Here is a 22792-nt window from a genome sequence, read left to right as displayed (position 1 = left end):
GTTGCAGCTGGCAGAAGTTCAATGAGACCTGTGAAGCACTACAACACGGAGGCAGTGCAAACATCACCCACAGAAAACTTCAAAATATTGAACCAGGAGGCGAGACTTGACAACCACACTTCCAACCTAAAATCTTCCCGAATGTCAGGAACGCAACGTCACAAAGCATAGAATAAAAAAAAAAAAAAGTAAGGTACTATAGCATATGTAAAATAAAATAATTTTTTCAATTACTTGGTGAAAGACAATAAAAACTCTGAACCTATGAAGTTGTTTTTCCCCCAGGTGGTATAGAGTGGCATCACCAGAGAAATAAGCTTTCTTGAGAGAAGCGTAACTGGCAAACGTCTCTGAGATTCACAAGTTATTACAGTACTGAAGACATATTTCAGAGAAAGATTTAAGCAGCAATGACAAACTGACAAGAAACTGCAGTATGGATGTAATTAGAGAGCAATTGCAGCAACCCAGGGACTCAGAGTCTTATAAATAACGGTAACACATTTGGTGTGAATATTCAATGTGACTTCGCTATCTCTTGAAAAATCTTTATTATCTCACAACAGCTCTTGTTTTGGAGGAAGCAGTGACATCTCTCATAGAAGTAAGTGCCTTATCTTGATCTGAAGAAGCATCGGGACCACAGATAGTAGATCCACTGTGGTCTCTTGCTTCACTTATAGTGAAAATTATCTTTTCCTCTGAATAACTTTCACAGGCCACTTTTCAAGACCCATCAAAACATAATTAAAGTTTTAGTGCAGCCATACTGGGACACATCATCTTCTCGTCTGCCCAATTATCCCTATATAAGAATTACATTTGAAGTAACTCATCCCACCTTTGCAACTCCAGTTTGAAACACTGTAAGAAGTCAGTTAGGTGTAAGCCTGTTTTCTGCACTGAATCAAAAAGACTCAGGAAATCTCCACCAGCTTTTTGAGGTGTTGTGCCTCTTAGAAAACAGTTTCTTCTGAACTGTATTTTTAAAAAGTATACGAGCAAGCTGGTGAACTCGTATGCAGCAGAGAGTCCCCCCAAAACAAATAAATCAAAGAAAGTCTAGCAATGCATTCCTTATGCCTTGAGTCTGAGCCTATGCTGGACTTTCTCAGTCCACTCAGTTCCAAAAAACAGAGACTGCAGAAAAACCTCTGACAACCCACTGGCATGTAAGGCAGGCTGCCTTTCCTCCTCATCTTTAGGAAAGGCTGACTGGTACTTACCCGCAGCAGTAGGTAATAGCTTTCCCAGTCAGCTTCACTAATCCAGGGGTTCTCTGGTGCTCCTGTCTTCACCTTTAACTCATTGCTAACGCTCAATCTTCCGTGCAATAGCATTACTAGAATGCAGTGAAGGAAGTTCCTCTATCACGGTAAAAGTTTAACCCGCTACATCATTTGAAATTTGACAGAATTTTCAGTTGAAAGAAAAAGAAAGTAATGGCAAAAGTTGCCAGATACGTAACAAACTAGTTGTGCATTGAAAAAAAAAAAACACAATCTGTTGATCACAAAGATCTCTGTCTGCAGAAAGTTCCAGAAAATACTTCACATTCTACAAAATTCAAAAATAAATACATTTCCTTCTCATCTGATATTAAGTTCCTCAATCATACATTAGCTTAACAGGCACAAAAAAGAAGCATGCTCAGCAATGCTCCTTCCCACTGCTCTGTCAGCTCTAGACTAGCTGCAGCTGTTTAAGTTACACATATTCAACCAATCAGCATGGACTTTATTTCACCTGACCAGTAATTTCTTTGGCAACTCAGCTGTGCCGATGGCAGCATGCATAAATCCTCCCTCAGCATTTTAGTCTTCTGGTCTTGTCCATTGAACTCAGCAGCTTCTCGGGGTACTCTATCAATTTATATAGCAAATGTAAGAATAACAAACTACCAATTTATAGGGCTTCCCAAATCTGTTTCAGTGCTTTGGTAGAGTACAGTGTGTGAGTTGGTCTATCAGTTGACTCTCTTCAATCCTGCTTGGCCAGAAGCTGCTGGGTCAGGCAGGCAGTTCAAAACACACTAAATATATAATGACAGGAACCAAACTTGTATTTTCTACAAAACTTCCTCAAAAGCAACAGTAAACGTAACCCATAAAGCCATCCTAATAAAAATGGGATTTAAAAGGCAACATCAGTTTGACAAAAATAGCTCTCTCAGTGCCAGAACACACTCAGTGCATTTTTATTTTAAGTTACAAGTTACAGGCTCTAACACTCCTGTATGCTTGCCCATTATTTAGTTATCTAGGTATCACTTAAAGCCAGTAGGGCTCTACAAAAAGCTTGCTCTGATTTCTTTCCTTCTGATTTACTCTAAAAGACAGATCTGTTGCAACGAGATGGCATCCACAGTTTCCCTCTCATGCTGAAGTTTCTCTGACACTCATACAATTAGTGTGATAGCTGATAGAAAAACACAGCAATTTCCACAGTAGATTTCTTGAAATGTCAGGGCTGGATTCTCTAATTAAGTGCAGTCGAGTTATCGAGACCGAGTAGGAAATCTCCTAAAATCTGTGCACTTTAAGTTACAAGGTCACAGATAATGGAAGATAGGGGGCATAAGGAGAGAAGCACACTAATTCCTCCTATCTAGGAATAACCCATCAGTTTTCTGCTTCATAACCTATTTGCAATGCACAAGCAAGTCCTCTTCATGAATGTTTTCAGTTGTTCCCAGAAATATACACAATTGACAAAGCTCACTACAGCATGCCACTTTACATCAACTGACTCCACAAAAGGGTAGCAACTCTGAAATTTGCTTTAAGATTTCACTAACTACTACCCTTTTCATTAAAATTTTCTGAGCATTAACAATCAGGTCACAGTAAGGTTTAATCAACTAGATCACGGTGATGAGACAAGTACCAGCATGAGCAATCACCTGCTACATCTGCTTCTGCACAGCCAGGGTTTTCCCATCAAGCTACACTCCAAATCCATCCTAAAAATCTAGACAGAACAGCACATAACACTCATTTTTCTTCAGGAAGATCCAAGTCAGACGCAGAAAATCGTAATCAGAATTTGATGAATGGAAACAAACTCTATGAGACTTTTCCCCTCTTCAAAAGACGCATAGAAAACGCTCGTTAGAAAACAAAGCAGTAGATAAAGACTCCCTCCTGATCTCCCTTTTCCCCAAGTCTTCCCCCCGGTACGCACCTCTGAGGCTCAGCTGAGAGCGTCTCCCTTCTGCACGCAGGACCGCCACACGCTCAGCTCATCCCGTGGAGCATCTGCAGCGCCAGCATTTAAAGATCCGTTGGCTGAGCCAGCCCTCCTCTGCTCCCAGTCTGCCAGCTCCAGCGGCGTATCGAACCGCAGCTCTAGCCCCCAGCAAACACCCGTCCCATTATTCAGCCCGACCGTCCCCGCTGCCGCCCTTACGATTGCAAGATGATGACGTTTTAAATGCGTTTATTGTAAAGAATGGACAGCTGGAGGAGCTCACTTCCCAGCCTGATGCACGCTCCCAGGGCTGAGCATGCTCTTGCCCGATACCTGCTCCCTGTGCGGGCAGCGTGGTCAGCCAGCGACGGAGGGCACTGTCAGGGGTTTCCCTCACAGTCACTGGCACTCACGGCCTCTGATGCTTTTGCTGCCAGGAGCCTGTCTCTGACTCCCCTTGACCACCCCCTTAGGTAGCTGGAAGCAGCAGCAGCACCCTTAGGTAGCTGGAAGGGCAGCCTCTGCTGCCCTCCTCGTTCAAATCCAGCTCTGCTTCCTTCTTGCTAACATATGAAACATGCAGCTGTATTTCTGCTAAGATGCTGAGCAACACAGACTGGGTATAAAACATCACTGCTGCCCAGCAACTGACCATCTTCAAACATATGGCTCAGCATTCAAGCATCAGTGCGTTGTTCACCATGGGGATGCTTGACTGACAGCAGAAAATAAAGGGAATGGCACAAAGTGTGACAGGCATTTCTTACCTAACAGGGCCTCATTGGTGTCACTTCTGTAAAGCTGAGCTCTCCAGAAACACTGAAACATGATGAAAATCACAGAGATGCGAAGGCATTCTCTTTGGGTTCCTCATTCTCTAACAGGCTGCTTTGGCCAGAAGGGCATTATAAAAATAGTTATATTTCTGGTTAATTGTGATTATAAAAAAAAAAAAAATTAAAAACGCTCCCCTACTCATGAAGAAGCAGGTGTTCAGAGTTGCAGTCAGTGGGCTTGGAGAGTTTTGTTTGTTTTTTTTTTTTTTGGTTTTGAATATGTGTTACAGCCCTTATTCTGGGCTGATGCAGGGGTGAAACGCAACTGGCACCTATGGCCTCAGGACACAACAGGAGATAGCCAAATACAAAACTGCCTTTTGATCTCTGCTGCTTAACCAAGGAGAAAGAACTTCTCAATAAACATGAAAGCACACTGTCCTTACGTATCTTTCTAAATTTCCATTTTAGGGTTTTACTATTGCTAACACTAAGAATTCCCACAAATGTAAGAAGAATTGTTTCAAATAGCACGGATTCACGCAACATTTCTCATCTTGAATGCTCATAGTAATCCTGGTGCTCAGCAGTTCAGTCTCCAAACAGGAGGTACAAACTAAACAGTGCTTTGTGTAAAGAACTTCCATGTGTGACAAGAAAGTAATACTACCTCTGAAGGATTTAGAGATTATCATCAATGGTCAGGAACCTAGACAAAAACATTCCAGCACCTGAAAAAAGCAGTAGTCGCTGAAATCACATAATGCATCCTCACAGACTTTAGGATATATTGCATGGCTCATTCCGGTTTCTTTTCTGGTCTACGTCCTGTCCGTTTTGACTTAATCTGGCACTCCTATATATTACACATCCAACATTTAAAAGAAGTATCAGTCTAACAGAGTGTTTCCCTCTCAATTGCTAAGAAACATTGACGTCCAGAGCAATTCTTCCACTCTTGATAAATTTACTTTGTAATACAGCCTTTATTTACAACATGATCATTATGGTTTTTTTCCTGACTTTTTCCTTCTCAGTCATCTTATGATGCTTCTAAATAAACAGAAAAGTTCACCTCCTTCCTGTTGCAGTCCACTCAAACCAAATTCAGTCAGACTAAGGGTAACATATCTCTGCACCTGAAAAAAACCCTACAACTTCTGAACAGTTATCATTTGGTGATAGCAGGGTATGTGTTTCTCTGCCTGTAAATTAGCTCAGATACCTGAGATTTGACAGTAATGAAAACCAACTGTTAGAGCGGGATGCTAAATGCGGAGTTTAGTAACAGCCACTACCATTTGTTCTTTTACTAATTGTTTGGCTACAGACATAAAACATACAGGTATAGCAGTGCATGCCTACAGACAATCTAGAGATGTTAAAGAATGCAGAGGAACTTCCTAAACTGAAGGCTGATTTCAAAATAAAGTTTGCTTTGGCATTTATTATCACAAAGGCATGGTGAACATGTTAGAATGGAAAGACAACTGTGCCAGAACAGAAAGCACGTACTTCAGTGGAGGAAAAAAACAAAAAGGGAGCCTACATAATAAACATTTACACATTATATTATAAAAGACAAAATTATGGTTTGATTGTCTTATGAAAATTTGTAGTACTACATAGTGCCTTTGAAGTTTCGGAATCTACTTAGAACCATAATTAACAGATGGTAAGTTTTACCTCTAATACACTCTCCATGTTTTTTTAATAGAAATGATAAGGTGGGTTTTCTTTGTTCTTACTTAGAGAAATAAAGAAACAATGCTTTGTGAGATGATGACAGACATGGAAATGGTTCTTGTGACCTTTCTGGGAACTTTTCTGTTTCTGCTCATGCCGTTCTTCATTCCTACGTCTGCAAGATGGAGCTGAAATTTCTCAGAGATCAGAATACAACACACAACACCTCGCATAGCTGGACTTGAAAGTAACCCTTTTTGTGTGAGGTACTCTAATTAAAAGCTAAGATTTGGATGCCAAGAGAAAATGAAATGCCAAGTGAAGCAAACTTTTTCAAGCTTCAGACTTGTTTAGGCTGACAGGATTTTGATGGATAGTTTGAGTTGGCTCCATGAATGACGGCATTTAAGTGCAACTAAGCCTCAAGCTGGAGGCTGACGGGACTGTTGTCTCATATCTTTTTCTTCCGTGCACTCACATTAGAAATTCTTGAAGAAGGACCAATCCTACTTCAGCTGTTTGTAATTAATCCTTGGACATGGAGAAAAACAGTAAATCTATCGAGTGCAAGACAAACTGGACTCACTAAGCACTGTGAATCAAATTTGCATGTTTAAACTCAGCTAGAGTGAAAAGCACTTGAGGTTGAAATTGCCCTGGAATTGGTCCCAGAAGACAGAGAGATGGAATAAGAAGAAAAGCTGGTAAGGTAAATAACCACAAAACAAAGGTCAGAAAAACGCGAGGGCAGTTAATACCCGAGTGTAAAGAGCTAATGACTGTAGTTCCACCTAGAGACTTGAAGAAACCATCCAAACATAAAAGAGAATGCAGGAAAGAAATACATTAAAAAAAACATGTTTTTAACAACAACAACAAAAAGTCTGTGTGGGGGTGAATAATAACACTGTTTTTATATTTATATGACATTTTCCATCCCACAGGTTCCCGCAGCAGCTGGCAAATTTAACACATTGAGAGCCATTACCTACCATGCAACAAAATTATTTTATCTGTCTCTTACAGCATTCCCACGGAATGAAAAAATGGCGTGTTTAACAGGTTAGATAGCTGGAATGGATGCTGAAATTTGGATCGAGCAGTTGTTGGGAAGAGCGCTTCTTCCATTAGCACTGCTGTTGGAGCCTTTATGGCACATCTTGCAGTCCTGCTGTGCCTGGGGCAGGCATTCTCATGAGCACTCCTCAGGGCTGCTGCCTCCATGTGTCAAGGTACTTTCAAAACCTGTAGCCCCTCTTATGGCAAGATTTCTTTGTTATAATTCCCTGGATAAAGAGGGGGCAGAGATTTACTGCAAACATCCAGGCACAAAGGCAGGCCCAGCAGTTGATCAAGAGGCACTGTACACTCCAACTTTGAGCTGAGTCTGCATCAAGACCATCTGTCTTTCACTGAGGACAGAAAATTGGCAATAAGAAGAGGTTCAAAGGCATTTCACAGAATAAATAAATAATCCAAAACCATCTCTAGTTTTGTTGTTGGAACAAGAGTAGGCTATGCTGTCAAAAACCAAGAGATCATTTGCAATCGTGCTCATTTCTGAATGGCAGGGGCACGTTAAGAAATGTGTTCCGTTGAACATGAAGTGAGGAAAGAGTCATATACTAATGAGCAAAACTGACTAATTCAGCAATCCCTATTTGCTAGGGGTTATTCTTACACAGGTTTTAAATAACTACTGATTGATTTGTGAATTCACATGGTTATAAGCTAGAGTGTAAACATTCAAAGTCATCCAACTGTGAATTTGACATCTGAGAAGTCTGACATACTTCACATTACACCAGAAACATCTTAATCACAAAGGAAAACAAAAGAACTATCACAGCCAGGACATCTTCTCTTATTAATGAAAGAACGTTAGAGGTTCAGAGCTCAGAAAAGTTCTCAAGAAATCTCAGGGTTTAGCCTCAATCATGGGATTAGAACACACATCTAACTGTTTGCTCGCAAGGTGTGGGGAAGAAAACAACGTGTTAGTGCTTATCTACGACACATCTGATATACAGATCACCCAACCAGAACAAATGTAAAGATGTGCAAGCTTTACTCTTTCTATCCCACTAACAAAAGGCACGTGACATAAGCCAATTGTGAAATTTAATTGTGCAGTTGTCTTTTCTTCCTGCTTTGCCAGTGCCAAACCTAGGGAAGCCACTTCTTGCTGCCAATCAGAGAAAAACTGAAAGTAAATAACAGAGTGGTCTGGCATAATCCTTATTCCTTTCCTTCAACCTTCTTCTCCTTCGGGAGAAGGGTTGATATTGTTCCTATCCCCTTATTCCACCAGCAGAAATAGGTTACCAGGACTCAGACACAAGTTTTCCTGGCAGCTTTATCATTGCCTATGAAAGGACAAATAAATATTCAATTTCCAAGGAAAGAATGTGGCCAAAATCCACTCCCAATCTTTTATTCGTCAAGTGAGGACAGAGAATATTTAACCACATTTTACAGTCTTCATGGCCATTGAAGTCCCTAACTCCCATGAGACCGGTATCGGCATCAACCCACAATCAAGGGGTTTAATCTCTGTTGGAGACAGAAAATACCAGAGAAAGAAATGCAGTGTGTATGGTGACTGCTAAGTCATAGCCTGAACCAATGATGGAACATTTGAAGGAAAGACTAGGTCAGCCCTGGGAGCGCAGGTGAAAGCTGTGTGACTCTTAGACCTCGATTCCGGGCTGACTGCCACTGAGGAAGGACCTCTTGTTGGAGACATCTCCTTTTGGAGTTCTTTCCCTGCAAGCCTAGATCCTTGGAGACAGGTGAGCATTCATTTCGTTTCCTTTTGTAACATCTCCTTTTCGCACTGGTCCCTTTGCCTTTACAGAGTTATAAGATCAGTAGGAGATTGATTTCAGAGACTCCTAGGGACACACTGAACTCAGGACATGCTGGCTCCTAGTTGCCGCTTCCACCGCACATTTTTACCCTCTAGAAGAGTTGGAACTGGAGAGGAAATGCATTATCTGTGCTGGAATGAGGTCCTCAGACCAGTATTTTCATGGTGCCACTAATTTGTAAAGTAAAAAGTTTCTGGCTTTTTGACAAAGCTTCAGTAAACAAGCTGTAATATTTTTACTTTTAGCTCTCATTGTGATTGAGAAATATTTTAAGATATCAGAACTCTCTACAGAAAAAAGACAAATTGCTTTCTGACTAACACAAGTCTACTTCTGGCCCAATTCAATCAAAAGTTTTCTCCGACAACTTGGTGAAAAAATAAAAAAGAACATGCCCTACAAGTCACAAATGTTTCTGTCAAAGTCATGGCAGCGACTACGCTGTTGGTTTTTTTTGTTGTTGTTGAACCATTATCTTCTGTACTGAATTTTTCCATTTCTGGTCAAAGGTGACTTGTTTCTACAAACAGAAACAACAGAAACGTTTTCACACATTAAATGCTTTAAAACAAAATTGTTTTGTGTAAAAAGCAGGCTTGGAGAATTTTGTCTTAAAAGGTTAATGCATCAGAGTCCAGTATCAGTGCTGATAAAGGCTCTCAATAATGAGATTAAAAAAGAAATCTAGTCCTTGTTTTGCTTTCCTAATTCAAACACGGTTTCCAAAAGAGACGCACGGAATATCTTCAGTTTCTGTGTACTAAGGGAAGTAAGAATATACGTGAATGACATAGAATAATAAGAGTTGTGTCCTTGAAGAAACAGAGGTCCAGCTACTAATACCCAGAAGGAATACGCATTTGACAACTGCTATGCTACTGCTTGGACATCCCAGCCCAGAACACTTAGCAGAAAATGCTCTGCCCTGTTCAGCCTCAGCTCCAGGGAATCCAGTACGCCAGCTAGCACAACCATCCTAGAGACACAGTAAAACACTGGCCTTGCTCCGTGCAGTGTGCTTGTGAGTAATGGCCTGCTGTGTTCTAAATACAGCACGCTGCAGACTATGGTAATGAAAGAGCATTGAAAGTGACCTTCCTGAGCTATACCCTGGCAAATAGTATTTCACTGACCATACATCAACTCCAGCTCTGCAAGTCCATCTTTTATCATGGCCGATCCTCAGACCTGACAATGGGAACTAAAATCCAGATTCCCATTAAAAATAGAGTATGAAATAAACAATAAATTTCAGAGTTTCTCGAGAAGTGCTGTAAAGCAAAACCAATAAATTACATTTTCAAGCATCTTAGATGCAATATTTAAGTTGATCATCTCATAAAAATGTCCTCAATTAAAGGAAGAACCAGAGTAAAATAGCAGTCCAATGATAAACGTAAATAAGATGTTGCTCAGTCTTCAGTCTTATAGAGCTCCAAAACTTAGTGGCAAATACAGACAACATTGTTGATTCTTACCTCAGAAAAGGAAAGCGACAGTAGCTGAATTAGGTGCCTCGTAATGATTCGACCCTGAAGTGGAAAGTAATTTGGTTTCATCTCTGCTCTTAATATAAGCCATCACTAATATCTTCTGGGTGGCAATTTGACATATGATTTGGACCGGTTTACAACCACAAGTGCTAGAATTAAATGAAAGCAAACTCAAGATAACTCACCTTTCTTTCAGCTGGATCTTCTGTGATTTTATCTTTGTGAGTTTCAATACTATTCCATAAGAAAAAAAAAAAGATCAGAAAAATAGTCCAGAATCACAGAATGGTTTAGACCACCTAGCTCCAACAGCCTGCCATGGACAGGGACACCTTGAAGTAATTCAGGCTGCTCAAAGCTGCATCCAGCATGACCTCGGGCCTGGGGCAGCCATGGCTCCTCTGGGCAACCTGTTCCACCACCTTACTACTCTCACAGTCAAAGATTTCTTCCAAATGTCTAATCTCTTACAGTTTAAGGCCATTATAGATTTTCCTATTGCCACACTTCCAGACAATGGGTCCCTACCCCACATTCTTGAAGGTCTCCTTCAGGTACCAGAAAGCCTCTCTAAGGTCTGTCAGGACCCTTTTTTTTCCTCTGACTCAAACAACTCAGGCTCTCTCATCCTCTCTTCACAAGAGAGGTGCTCCAGTCCTCTGATCATCATCATGGCTTTACATAGGTCTCATGAGAGCAGAGTCACCCCCTCACCCCACTGACCATGCTTCTTCTGATGCAAACCACATCACTGTTGGCTTTTTGGGCTGCAGGTATGCATCGCTGCCTCATATTGAAATTTTCATTACCCCCAAGTCCTTCTCTTCAGGGCTGCTCTCAGCCCATCCTGTATTTGTGTTTGGTATATTTCTGACTCAGGTACAGGGCACTTGGCCTTATTGAACTTCAAAGTGTTTGCAGCTCTCGTGACAGCTACAGAAACCATAACTATCCCACAATACTACATGTTATGAGTTTAAGAAACCTTAAGTCTCTGTCAGAACTATCGTCACCACTGCCATGCTCCAGATAGAGGTCTTGACACTACTAAATCCAGCATGCAGCCAGTTTTAATGCATGCCTAACTAGGCACAGGCTGACCTACAAGTCAGGTGATCTGTCTACATTAACAGACATGCAAACCTATAGATTTGTTAAAAGACCAGGACCCTTTCAGAGCCGTTCCTTTCAGTTCCTCCACTCCCTTTGATGCCTCCTCTGCCAAGACTCAGTAGTGGCAGTGTCAGAATGTTGCAACGTCAACATCCAAGTCTTCACATGTATGCTGTAGACACTGAGCTCTTATCTCCTTTCTTGCTCTTACTGTAGTCTCTCTGACAGCAGAGAGGTAAGGTGCTTCAAACCTCTGCATTTTAAGATTTTTAGTTAAGATTAATGCCATACGTAAAGAAAATTATACTTACATACACAGTCTCATGCATGAGCAGCAGAAATCTCAAACTGTATCTGCGGGATGTTTGACAGAGTATATGCTGATTAAGCGGAAAAGCTTCATGTCTTTTTCTTCTTTTGGATAAATCTACCAGCATGTAAATACACACTCCGGCTATATTAACATTAACATGTTTAAGACTTGAATTCACTTCTTTTTTTTTTTCCTGGAAGAGAAAAAAAAAAAAAAAACTACTCAAAATCTCTTTCTTCCATTCACGATGCAGTTTCAGTCCTGTAATCTCTTCTCTGTCATGGTCTGGTTTTCATTGCTGAGTTTCTCTTGCACTAATGCCACATGAGTTTCTGTAATCCCTCTTCCATCTGGCACAGAAGGCACTGGGGTGCACTTACCTTCATCAGCAAAATAGGTATTACTGAAAATCCAGCACTTCAATAAAATAAAGTAAAATAAAAAAGCAAGATAAAACTGCTTTCCTATTAGAAAATGTTTAAGATAAAACCTACCTTCAGAGGTTAAACATGGAGCCTAGCTATGCTGAGAAAACTTCAGTATTTTACACAGTGTCTGTTCTCTGCAGTGGTTTATGAACATAACGGTGCTCATTGTACTATCCAAACCCTGAAAAAGTATAAATAAATAAATAAATAAGCAAGCAAGAAGGGTTTCTGAGCTTGCTTCCAGATGTTACCAGACTTACGGAGACCACTCTCTTAATATTACCAACACTACTGCTGATTTGGCTGAGTTGCGCATGGCTGCATTTCAGGTCTGACAGAGCTAACTGGTACAGGAATTATAAAAGATGGAAGAAAGTTATTAGCTTCAGTTTAGAGGGGGAAAGACCAGCACATAGAAACGGAAGGACTTGCTGAGTATCAAAGAAGGATGGCATGGTACATGGTACTCAGGTATCTGCACTTAAGCTACCAGCTGGTGTCCTCCTTCCCATTCCTACAAGAAGAAGAGCAGCTACTTCAAGAACTTCTTGCCTCCAGTTCTCAAGGAAATTGAAACACAAAAGGACAGATTCCCGGAAAAAAGAGACAACACTCCACTTCCTTTACAAATAACTTACCAATAAATCTTTAAGAAAATTAAATACTTTTCCCATCACAGCAAATACAGGTTAGCCAGAATGTAAAATCAGAGCTAGGTCACATCACTACAGGGAGAGATGCTCTTCCTCAGTACTCAGAACTGCATAGGATAGAGAAGCAAGTGGAATAAGATGTTAACACAGCTGAACAAAACAAGACTTTTATCGTGAGACACAGTTTCTTACACAAGGCTACTGTAAGGACCATTTCAGGGTTTATATATCTCCTAAATATTTTTTTTTCTTTGATTTAAATCACAGGTTTATAAATAAATGTTACTGAAAACTTGGGATTAACTTCTAAAGTATTCAGCTCTGTCAAAAAGCAACAGTCAAAGAAACAGATAAGGAAACTTCAAACATCATCACAGTAATCGTGCAACAAGGAGCAAAAAAAGTTCAGACCTCAACAGGCTAGATGTGCCATGATGTTTTTGTTATTAATCAAACAAAAATAATGGCCAAATTAACTAGATTGAAATTGCTGTGGGGACATTTTAATTAAGTCAAATAATGGTAAATTGGGGTTTGGTGCAAGACACAGGAGAAACGCTAAGCCTCTGTTTGACACAGCCAGTTTGTATAAGTTTGGTATTATTTTATTCCCATCAGCTTTTCCCATAGCCATCAATACCAGCATAACAAATTGCTCCCTTTACCACATGGAATCAAGATCTACTGTTATATCATAGGCTCCGCTTAGGCTCTCATGTACGTTTTTGGGCAGTGAGAACACAAGTTGGTCTACAGCATTGTTCTTCATACCTGTGTTCAAAACACAACCTTAGTATTTTTTGCACATTGCTGATGAGAAATATTTTTGTATAGAAATCGCTGTCAGTGCTTAATTCAAGAGCATTTTTCCTTCTTGTTTTCTAACTTTTTATCTTAGCTCACTTTTTTCTGCACCTAAGCCAGCAAACACAACTCCAGTCCATTACTAATGAGATCCTCCCAAACTACGTTTCATACAGAAAGTACAGAGGGAGGAGGGTTTGGGCAACCTGGCACTATAGAAGTAATATGTTAGGCTGAAAAAACTGGCCATGCTTACCTTGCCTCCGCCTCCAGTTTTCTCTCTCTTATCTTGCATGGCTCACGTCTCCGTACTTTTTCACAAGCATCTTTCTCAGAAGCCTGCCAAAATCCTTCAGCTCTGTCTTATCTAAACTAGATTTTGAACCACTGACAGCTGAACCCTTTGGAGGAGAGTCACAGCTCCTCACAATATAACTAGAAAGAACTGAAGCATCAAAACGGTCAGAAGGCAGAGGCTTTAAAAAGCTAGGCAGAGAAAGTTTCTCAGACAGAAAAGGAGGAGTAAGGAGTGAAAAAAGCAGATAAGTGATCAGTTGAACTGGAGAGCCGAGGAGAGAAAAGAATGCAGTTACAAGAAAGGACTCATAAGGAGAAAATGTAGAATGCAAAGCAATTTGTGTTTGATTACAGCAAAGAAACTGAGATGAGCAGTAGTGCAGAGAAGAACCTGAAGGGCAGGAGAGAAAGCGGTCAAATAAAAGCAGGTGAATACTACTCAAATTTGGAATGCAACCTCTTTACATATCTTTTATGGCTACTCTTCAAAGAGCAACAGCCTCCAACATGAATCTGACAAAAGGGTTTTATTTAGAGTTCCCTATGTATTTCTATTATAATATAATATTGTATCATTTTATAATTTCTATTATATCTCCATCATTGCTGTGAACATCAGCACTTGAAATATTCCTCTATGTCTATAAGCTCATTTTTTCCCCTTGGCCAAATAGTACTTAATCACATTGATGATAGCTTAGGATATACAGTCTGGTGCAATCAAAACTCAGTATGTAACCAAAAAATTTGAAATTTTCTTCAGTGACAAGATTTGATAAAGGGAGAGTTGAACAGAACATTTCAGGCTCTCTAGTTCCCAGCAACGCCATATGGTGATAAAATGTTCTTGCACTGGCATCTTGCTAATCCTGTCTGGGTTCTGCACCTCTGATAGCAATGCCTCTCAGGAGCCAGAGGGTCAGTAGTGTCTCATAGCATCATCAGGTTCTACTGTATGAATAACGTGAGCTGCTCACACATTTGCTTTTTCACCATGTATCCAGGTCTCCTATTAAATGGATATTCACCCACTACAGCCTGCAGAATGGGGACACAATGCAGGCCCATTTAACTCTGCTTCCACTGTCTGCTCTTGGCTGAAGCTCGTGTTTCCCTCTTTCCACTCACACAAGCAATTCCTGTTGGCAACACATGGTCGGAAAAGGCTGCTTTGGAGACCAGTGAATGAATTCCTACCGGTCCTCACCCAGGAAGGTCCAGTTTCGCAGCGTCCGGAAATCATATTCCAGTGCCAAGTGCCTGCTGGGAGATGTTTCACACTACAAAAAAAAAAAAACCAAAAAAAAAACATTTTAACAACTGGTGAGTCTCAAAACCTAATTTTTCCACAGTGTGGGAAATACATGCCCTGGAGCCCAAGGAGCTTAACCCATGAGTCACCTGGCTTGGATTTAGATGCTAGAGAAAAGAATACAAGCAAAAATATCAAGTGTACTCATTAAAGGCAAAGTTTAACCTTGGGATTACTAACTATGAAAGAAAGCTAGAAAAGATATACATGAGTTCTCTATAAATAGTGTGACATCTAATTCCAGTCTGTCCTTCTAGCTTGAACAGAGATTCTCTGAGGCATACCTTGGACAAGGAAAACAGGCTGGTGACTCACATTCTATCTCCAGCATTTGTCTTGCCTTCCGGAGCTGATCTGTGGCTTTATCCACGCTCAGAGCCAAGACAGAAGCCCCTAGACCCATTTTGCTCCCAGGCACTGTCTTTCAGAGCAGAACAACAACAGGCATATTACCTGAGATTTATCTGCATCTTCTCCCTGCTTTTTGTTTCAGTGCACTTTTGAGCGCCTTCCAATGCACTTCAGACCTCCCTGATCATCTTTCAGTTTAACAAGGGCGTGGCTGGGTGTCATGCGAAACAACTGCAACTTTACCCTTCCACCAACTTGTTTTTATTTCATTTAAGTGGTCTTGTTGAAGGCCTGACATCAACAGTGAGTAACACTGCACATTTTGCATCAATCAAAGGATTAACTACATAAACACTATGTTAAATTTGTTGTCGTTTTCTCATCATTCACCAATGATAACTGCATATTTTATTGCTCATAGTAATTATTAGTCCTGACAGATTTTCCCCTTAAAATGATATCTACAGTCCCTTCTCTCCACAAATATTTTCTCACCTCTAACCACCTCTGTCTTTGTGGCACACCTGGATAATGTCTTTCTTGCTCCACAGGGTTTCTCAGTCCTTCTATCGGATCCCCCAGGAGCTCTACCTCAACCTAATTGAAAGGGTCACAGCTGGAGAGGAAATAAATGTATCACTTGAAAAAGTATGAATCGCCTCTGGATATAACATTTCCTAGTGATGTCAGACATCTCACAAAAAGACTGCAGGCAGAATTAATCTCAGGCAGAACTGAAAGGAGCTATTAAGGGCAAAGAAGAGGAGTTGAGAGCATCTCTTATTTTCCTCTGGTGGAACAGTTACAGCTACAATTGCCTGATTTAACATTTGGCTTCTTAGAAGAGTAAGGTACTACATTCTCTACTCTGAATTTACAGGCTAGCTTTTCATTTTCCACAATTTGCTTTTCCTCTTATTAAGTACTTTCATTTACAAGTGAAAACTCAGTACACTTATCAATAGGAATTCCAGCAAACTAGTAATTTCATCTTTACAGAAATTGCTACAAAAAACATCTTCATAAAAACACATTTGTTGGGTAATAGTGGTTTAAAGAGGCACTGCTGAACCTTCCTTCACAGGTTTTGAGAAAAGGAGAGTTGACAGCTTTACCGGAGAAAAGTATGAAATCAGAATTCCTAGGTGTGAGAACAGAGTCTTTCATATTTTACAGAAAGCAAAATATCCACACAAAGAAGCCAACAGATCCTGGTTATGAGTTTACTAGGTAGGTTTATTTTTTATCATTTTCAAGAGCATAGTTTATTTTGCCAAAGAGCAAGAAAGCGTGTCTCCCTGTATTTTCAATGTTACTGGTATAAAAACTGATTGATCTTTGGAGTGCTACTACTGCATTAAGCCTCTATTTCCTGGAACATGCTAGTATATATTATCTGACATTTACATCGCATTTTAAACTCTCACGATTGCTGCTTAGTGTACTGAAGAAGGTAAGTCTGTTAACAAAGCTGATGCTGTGCTATTTGTGAAGTCAAGCGTAAGATGGCATTATGCTCACCTACAACTTTGAGCTCACCCATAACTCAAAATGTGGAGACAAAGCAGCATAACTTATTTGAACAGAATGGATCCGCGATGATCTCACCGTCAGTAATGACCAGCTATCAGTAATAGCCAAAATTTATGTATCTTGTGAAAAGTAGAAAGAAATTGAGTTACCGAGACATAACTTTTTTCTCCCAGCACATTTTGTCTGCCACATTATGCTGTTTAAAATAATGCTACTACTTGGTGCGGTCCATATGGAAGTTGGAGTAGATGACCTATAAGAGTCCATTCCAACTCAAACGATTCTATTTGCAAAAGACTTGACACTTTACATATCACAGGGTCTGTGTCCATCAGAAGTCTAAGATGGCAGGTATCCTAGAGTAGCAATTGGACTGCTACAACCAAGAGGCTATGTATGTATCCAAGCATTAATGGCGTGTTCTTGCCCATGAATGGACAAGTCTTCTTCAGTTTGCCTTTAAAAATCCAGAAGCAGATGAAGGATAAACTTGCTCTATGTTTATCGTATCTAAAAGCATAATCATCTGCTGGAAATTCTTTAAAAAGATTAATTTTTGCAGGCATACTTGATGGTGTTAGTATTTCTTTCCTCAAAATTCTCTGCTTAAAAGTTCTCTTGGAGCTAGCTATCTTCCAAAGTATATTCACTTACATTTCCAGTATATAATCTGCAGTTATTTTTCTCCATTTTCTAATCTGGCTAGAAATTTTAAGCATCTCATACTGCAACTTGGTTATAAAGTTTAAAGCCAATAATGCCATGAAAAAAAAGCAATGTGATATTGCGAAGAAGCATTAGTAATATTCAATATTCAAAGCTTTGCTAAACAGAAGAACTCAAAACTATATACAGTTTCAGCACGGCTTGTGCAGAAATCAATATTTCATTTTGCAGAATGGACCCTCATTATTTAGTTTTTTGGCAGTTAAAAAAAAAAAAGAGACCACCGCTCCCTTTGCCTCAGAGGAAATACACTTAACATCCACCCTCATCCAAATAAAACATTACCAATTTCTTGCTGCCTAAACTGCTCGGTGTGTGTGATTTGCACAAGCAGGCGATTCATGAGAAAGTTATTTTGGTAAAGGAAGAACATCTATAAAGGGTAGTTTTTAAAGAAGAATCATTTTCCCCTTGCTTACCCCTCTGATGCATTTACAAAAAAATCTGGATAAATACTGAAGTTACAAAGTGCTTTGAGATATTTGGAGCTAGATTGTTTTAGAGATCCCTTCCTACCCAAGAAATTCTACAATCCATCTATGGTTTCAGTAATTCAAATCAATTTATGAATGCAATTTATGAATTTTGGCATACCAACACGTCCCGCTGAGATGGAATATATTTCTATGTAAATTATTGATTTTTGAGGATTCTTCTTCCTAAAGAGAAATTTTAAATATGAAAAAGTCATGTCAGCAAAGCTCTGCATTCAAATACCAGACTGTCTCATGCAAGTTAATTCCAAATCCCATTTTGCTCTCACAATAACCCCTGCAGTCTGAGAGATTTTGGTTGTGTGTATCAGGTGGGTGTAATTACTGTTCTTCTGGAAAATCCCCTATTAACACTTACTGCTAATGCTTCAAGGTAAAGAACAATTACCCATCCAGGGTACTACTCAGACATAACTGCGATTTCCAACTGTGATTTCTTGGAGATTTTATTTTCGTGTATTGCTCGATACATCCAAAAACGTTTTAATTTCTCAATTACATCCTGAATGTGCAAACATTTTGCATCCATCTGGTGCCCCTTGTAATTCCCACCAGTTATAGATAAAACCTTGTCATCTCAAATAAATAAATAAACAAATCACACCCTAGAACAAAAACAATTGTAAAGATGGACATCCTGAATTCCTTTGCCTCTACCGTGCTTCAAATATGATTAAAAACCTAAAGAAATTTGGGAGTTTACTGATACAGACTGCCCTCGTACGCATTAGCGCTCAGATTGTTTTTCCCACCACATTTCCCTGTTTGTACAAAGTACTCTGATAAGTTTACCATAAGGATGCAATTAATTCTGCATTTCAAAGAACATATTTCTGTGAGCACAATCGGAGCACCTAGTGAAGGATCTTTGCAGCTCTGTTTTTATCTTCATGACATAAATCAGCAGCGTCACTACTACACAGACAATCCTACGACTGAGCTGTCGCTGGAGTATTACCAAGTAAAACCTGTCAATGGTATCTACAACAGCCAAACTAAAACCATCGACTACTCACAAACATCTGCTGGGCTCAAAAAGCAGAAAATGACATAGATCTTAATCAGATCAGACACCAGCTTCTCTCAACTCTATCTCAAAGTCTGCCTGATTTCACGCTTCGTTATCAAATCAATTAATTGCTTTGTTGCCTAGTCATTCTATAAATTGCTGATAAAACTTTGTGGTGATATTCTAAAAGATCACGGCATCATCAGGCAGTCACAACATTTTGTCTGGGGACCCCAAAGAACATATATGGAAAACAGCATTATTTTAAAAAGAACGTATGTACGTAACAACGCCATGAATGAGTTACCCCGATCATTCAAAGCGACACGATCAATTGTACCGGCCACAGGGCACTTCCCACATCTCTAAAAGCTCTGCTTTCATAGGGGCATCTCGGCCTCTTTTAGAAGGAGAGATGTGTCATTCACAAATCCATCCCCAGCGCCAATTTTTCCAAGAAATGCACTCACAATTCTCTGCAGAAGAGCTCGGCCTCCTCAGAGCTGAGAGCCAAAAAACCTTCAGTGCAGTGAGTCATTTTCTAAGCCAAAATTAAGCACAAAACATACAGTTTATCAGTACAAATAACTAGTGAGTACAACACACCAGATGTGGATATTTAAGCTACATATCATCACTTAACCATATTTATTTCATTTTCCAAGCCACTTAAAAATTTGAGCAAATGTTTATGGAAAAACAGATCATTAACTCAAGCATGAGTTTCCAAATGAAGTCTATTTTAAGGAAGTTACGTACAGTTTATTCTATCAAGATTTTCATTTAAATTCAAAATTTAAATCTAACATCCCCATCATGTGCCTAGGCATACATTCAACAATTTCAGAAGCAAAGACAAGACCACCTCCAAAAGGACTGATTCTTAGAGGGAAAGTGGAAGAAGAGCTGTGAATCACAATGCCAGAGGTTTTCACTCGTGATTTGTCCTTTTAACTCAGTTTATTAAAAACAAACATCAGTATTTGGCCACTGCAAGAATGCCTCTTTGGAATAAGTGGTTCTAAGTCTCACTTAATCAACAACAGGCTCAGCTGTTTTCAAGTCACCGCTGCAGAGGATTCAAAAGTTCAGCTTAGTGCTAAGAGTTCTTATCGAGTCCGATGAAAACTTCACAACAGCTTCCTAGATATTCTAAAAATGCATGAATTGCTTAGGTAGTAAGAGTTTTCCCACGGGTTAGCACAAGTTCACTAACAGACTCTCACTTCTAGGGGAAATCGAGACAGATGATCTCAAGAAGTGCCTTCAAATGGTATGAGTAACACCATAATCTGTTCAGTACTGCTGCCACAGTTGTTCTATTGCTGCTACATTCTTGCACACACAGCATCTATTTTTGCATCATCTGTGGTTCTCACTGGGCTACAAATAACTGCAAATAATTCCTATTGATTAGCCTTTCGTTCATGGATAACGTGAAAATATGAGGTCAAGGATAGATTCAGCAATGGAACAAACGTCATCGGCACCATTAGCAGACGGCTAAAGCGTTTGCAACCAAAGTCATATAAAGGGCTAATCACTCCAGTGTCTCGTTATGCTAAGAGGTGATCCTTGCATCGTCTGTGATTGGGTTTGGTTCAATTTTCTATGTAAATTTGGTAAGACTTCTGCAAAACAAACCTTGTGAGAAAGAATAAGTTGCTCACACCTTAAATGATATTTGCCAACTTTTTTTTTTTTTCCCCCTCTGGAGAATGTACATACATGTTATATCTGACCACTGAGCAAGTGCAACTCTGTAGGTGACAAAACTCTTGCTTTCAAACATTCATGTGCACATATGCCACTCCCAGATAAACTCTTTTACACCAGGATGCTTCACCGAGTCTCAGGCAGAACTCCTGACACTTTTAACCTTTCACAGTTTAGGAAAAAGACTTTATTCTGCGATTCTGCGATGAGGTAGCCAACTCATTTCAGATTGGAAAGAGAAGTGTCACTGTTCAGCTTCTACTGGGGACAGAAATCTCCTCACACATTTCAGGAAAGAGGCATCTTACCTCCAGACTGTTTTTCTTTTTTACTGTGACTCTTCTGATTCCCTTTCTGTCCAGAGCTGTCCTCACTCATGGTAAGAGGTCAACCGTGCAATGTGTGAGCAAGTACACTAAAAAATAAAAAAAACAAGTAACATTTTGTCAGTCAACTTCTTTAAATGAATGTAATATTTTAATTTTGGTTACTTCAACTCAGCAGCCTTCACAAGTTTGCAAAAATATTACAGTTACTCTCAAGAACACAGTTACTTTCATTTCTTGCAGTTGTATGGGAAAATAATCAGCCTTCTCCCATGATTTTACTGTTCCTTTAGAGGAAAACCAACGGAGCATCACTGAAAGCCTGTACAATGGCTGAGTTTGACTAGAAGAAAATTTATCCGGAACTTAGTAAGTTTACTGACATCTTGCCACAAGTGGCAATTTCTAAGCTGAAAATAAAACTGCAGGAAGAACTTCAGCATCAAAGAAGAGCCATAGACAGCATACTGAACATTCTCTACAGTGTTTTCCTGTTGCGTGAAGACAGGAAATCCATCTGTTTGGGTTACGTATTGCGTGGTGAGAAGCAGATCATGTTCACCACTTAAGGAGATGTCATGTTTTTCACACACAGCACAGACGGAAATGATTGCCTCTTGGGATGGCTTCTCTCAAGCCTCAGGGTTACCTGGATAATCAAAACTTCCCCAGACACTCATTCAGGTGGGCCAGAAGGTGGGTAAAGAGGTGAGAAAGCTGCCTGCAGGCAAGCTGTCAGGCTGACAGCACAATGCAGACAAATGCCTGTTTTATCTTATGGTGCAATCCAAGGTCTGATATCCAACCCCACCCTAACGAGACAGTCAGTTCTTCCAAGCCCTATGTATGCTGCAACCTGCTTTCCCCTCTTCCTGTTGCTGTCTGAATCAGGAGAAACAAAAGGCTGCATTGTCTGAACTGATGAGCAGTTTCATTACGGTTTCCAGGAAAGCTGAACAAATTAAAAGAAAACAGAAAGACACATTTTCTTGTCCCATTTTCAGCCCCCTGAAAAAGTGCAGTGGTTAATTAACGTACAGAGGTGTGCAGGGAGCCCCTAACACACATGGGAAGTTGCATATCCACAGTTCCAATGCTTCACATAAAAGAGCATTCATTGAGCACCAAACCACGTGCCATCCAGTAAGACATTCCTAGATAGGTCAGAACTCCGCAAAAAAAAGTCAAGTAAAATATCATCACAATCATCAAAACAACACAAAGTCACAGTGCAGATAAAAGACAATTTATGTAGGTATTTAATCTTGAAAAGAACAATTTTAGCTAAGAAAAGCACATTTAAAGATAAAGATGTTGCGAAAGCCTTAAGATTACAGCAAATATTTTGAGTAAGACATCAAAATAGTTATGCTCTAAGCAATTTATGTTTTCCTTCAATTTTATGAGGGTGGGTGGAATGGTGTAAAATATGTAGGAGGTAATCAAATGTTTTACATCAACATTCAAGTGTTTTTCCTTCCCCAGACAGACAACGATAAAAATAGCAATGTCTAGAACCTGGTAGACCTTGGTCTTATACACAGAGCAATTTTAATTTGTTTGTTTACCTTCCTGTTAAAAAAAAAAAAAAAAGAACTGAAAGGAGAGTGGCTATTTGAAAGTCTTTTTTTTTAGAGACTGCTACGTTGAAAAGAGATTTAGGAGGAGGAGAGAGGGTGGAAATAAACACATTCGCAACATCA

At 39.8% G+C, this 22792-nt stretch overlaps 1 protein-coding gene across 1 annotated transcript in view; it reads left to right on the top strand.

Annotated features, from left to right (window-relative positions):
• Positions 1 to 17235, top strand: part of SEC24B (SEC24 homolog B, COPII coat complex component) — a 108745-nt gene extending 91510 nt beyond the window's left edge. The window contains exon 24 of the mRNA XM_065736488.1: positions 17226 to 17235. The gene's annotated coding sequence lies outside the window, so the exon portion shown is untranslated. The remainder of the gene's footprint in view (positions 1 to 17225) is intronic.
• The last annotated feature ends 5557 nt before the right edge of the window (positions 17236 to 22792 follow it).

Source organism: Cyrtonyx montezumae, unplaced genomic scaffold (assembly GCF_038088225.1).
Source record: "Cyrtonyx montezumae isolate F1298 unplaced genomic scaffold, pur_monq_1.0 scaffold_2, whole genome shotgun sequence".
Classification (NCBI taxonomy): Eukaryota; Metazoa; Chordata; class Aves; order Galliformes; family Odontophoridae; genus Cyrtonyx; species Cyrtonyx montezumae.
This window is presented reverse-complemented; position numbering and strand designations above follow the sequence as displayed.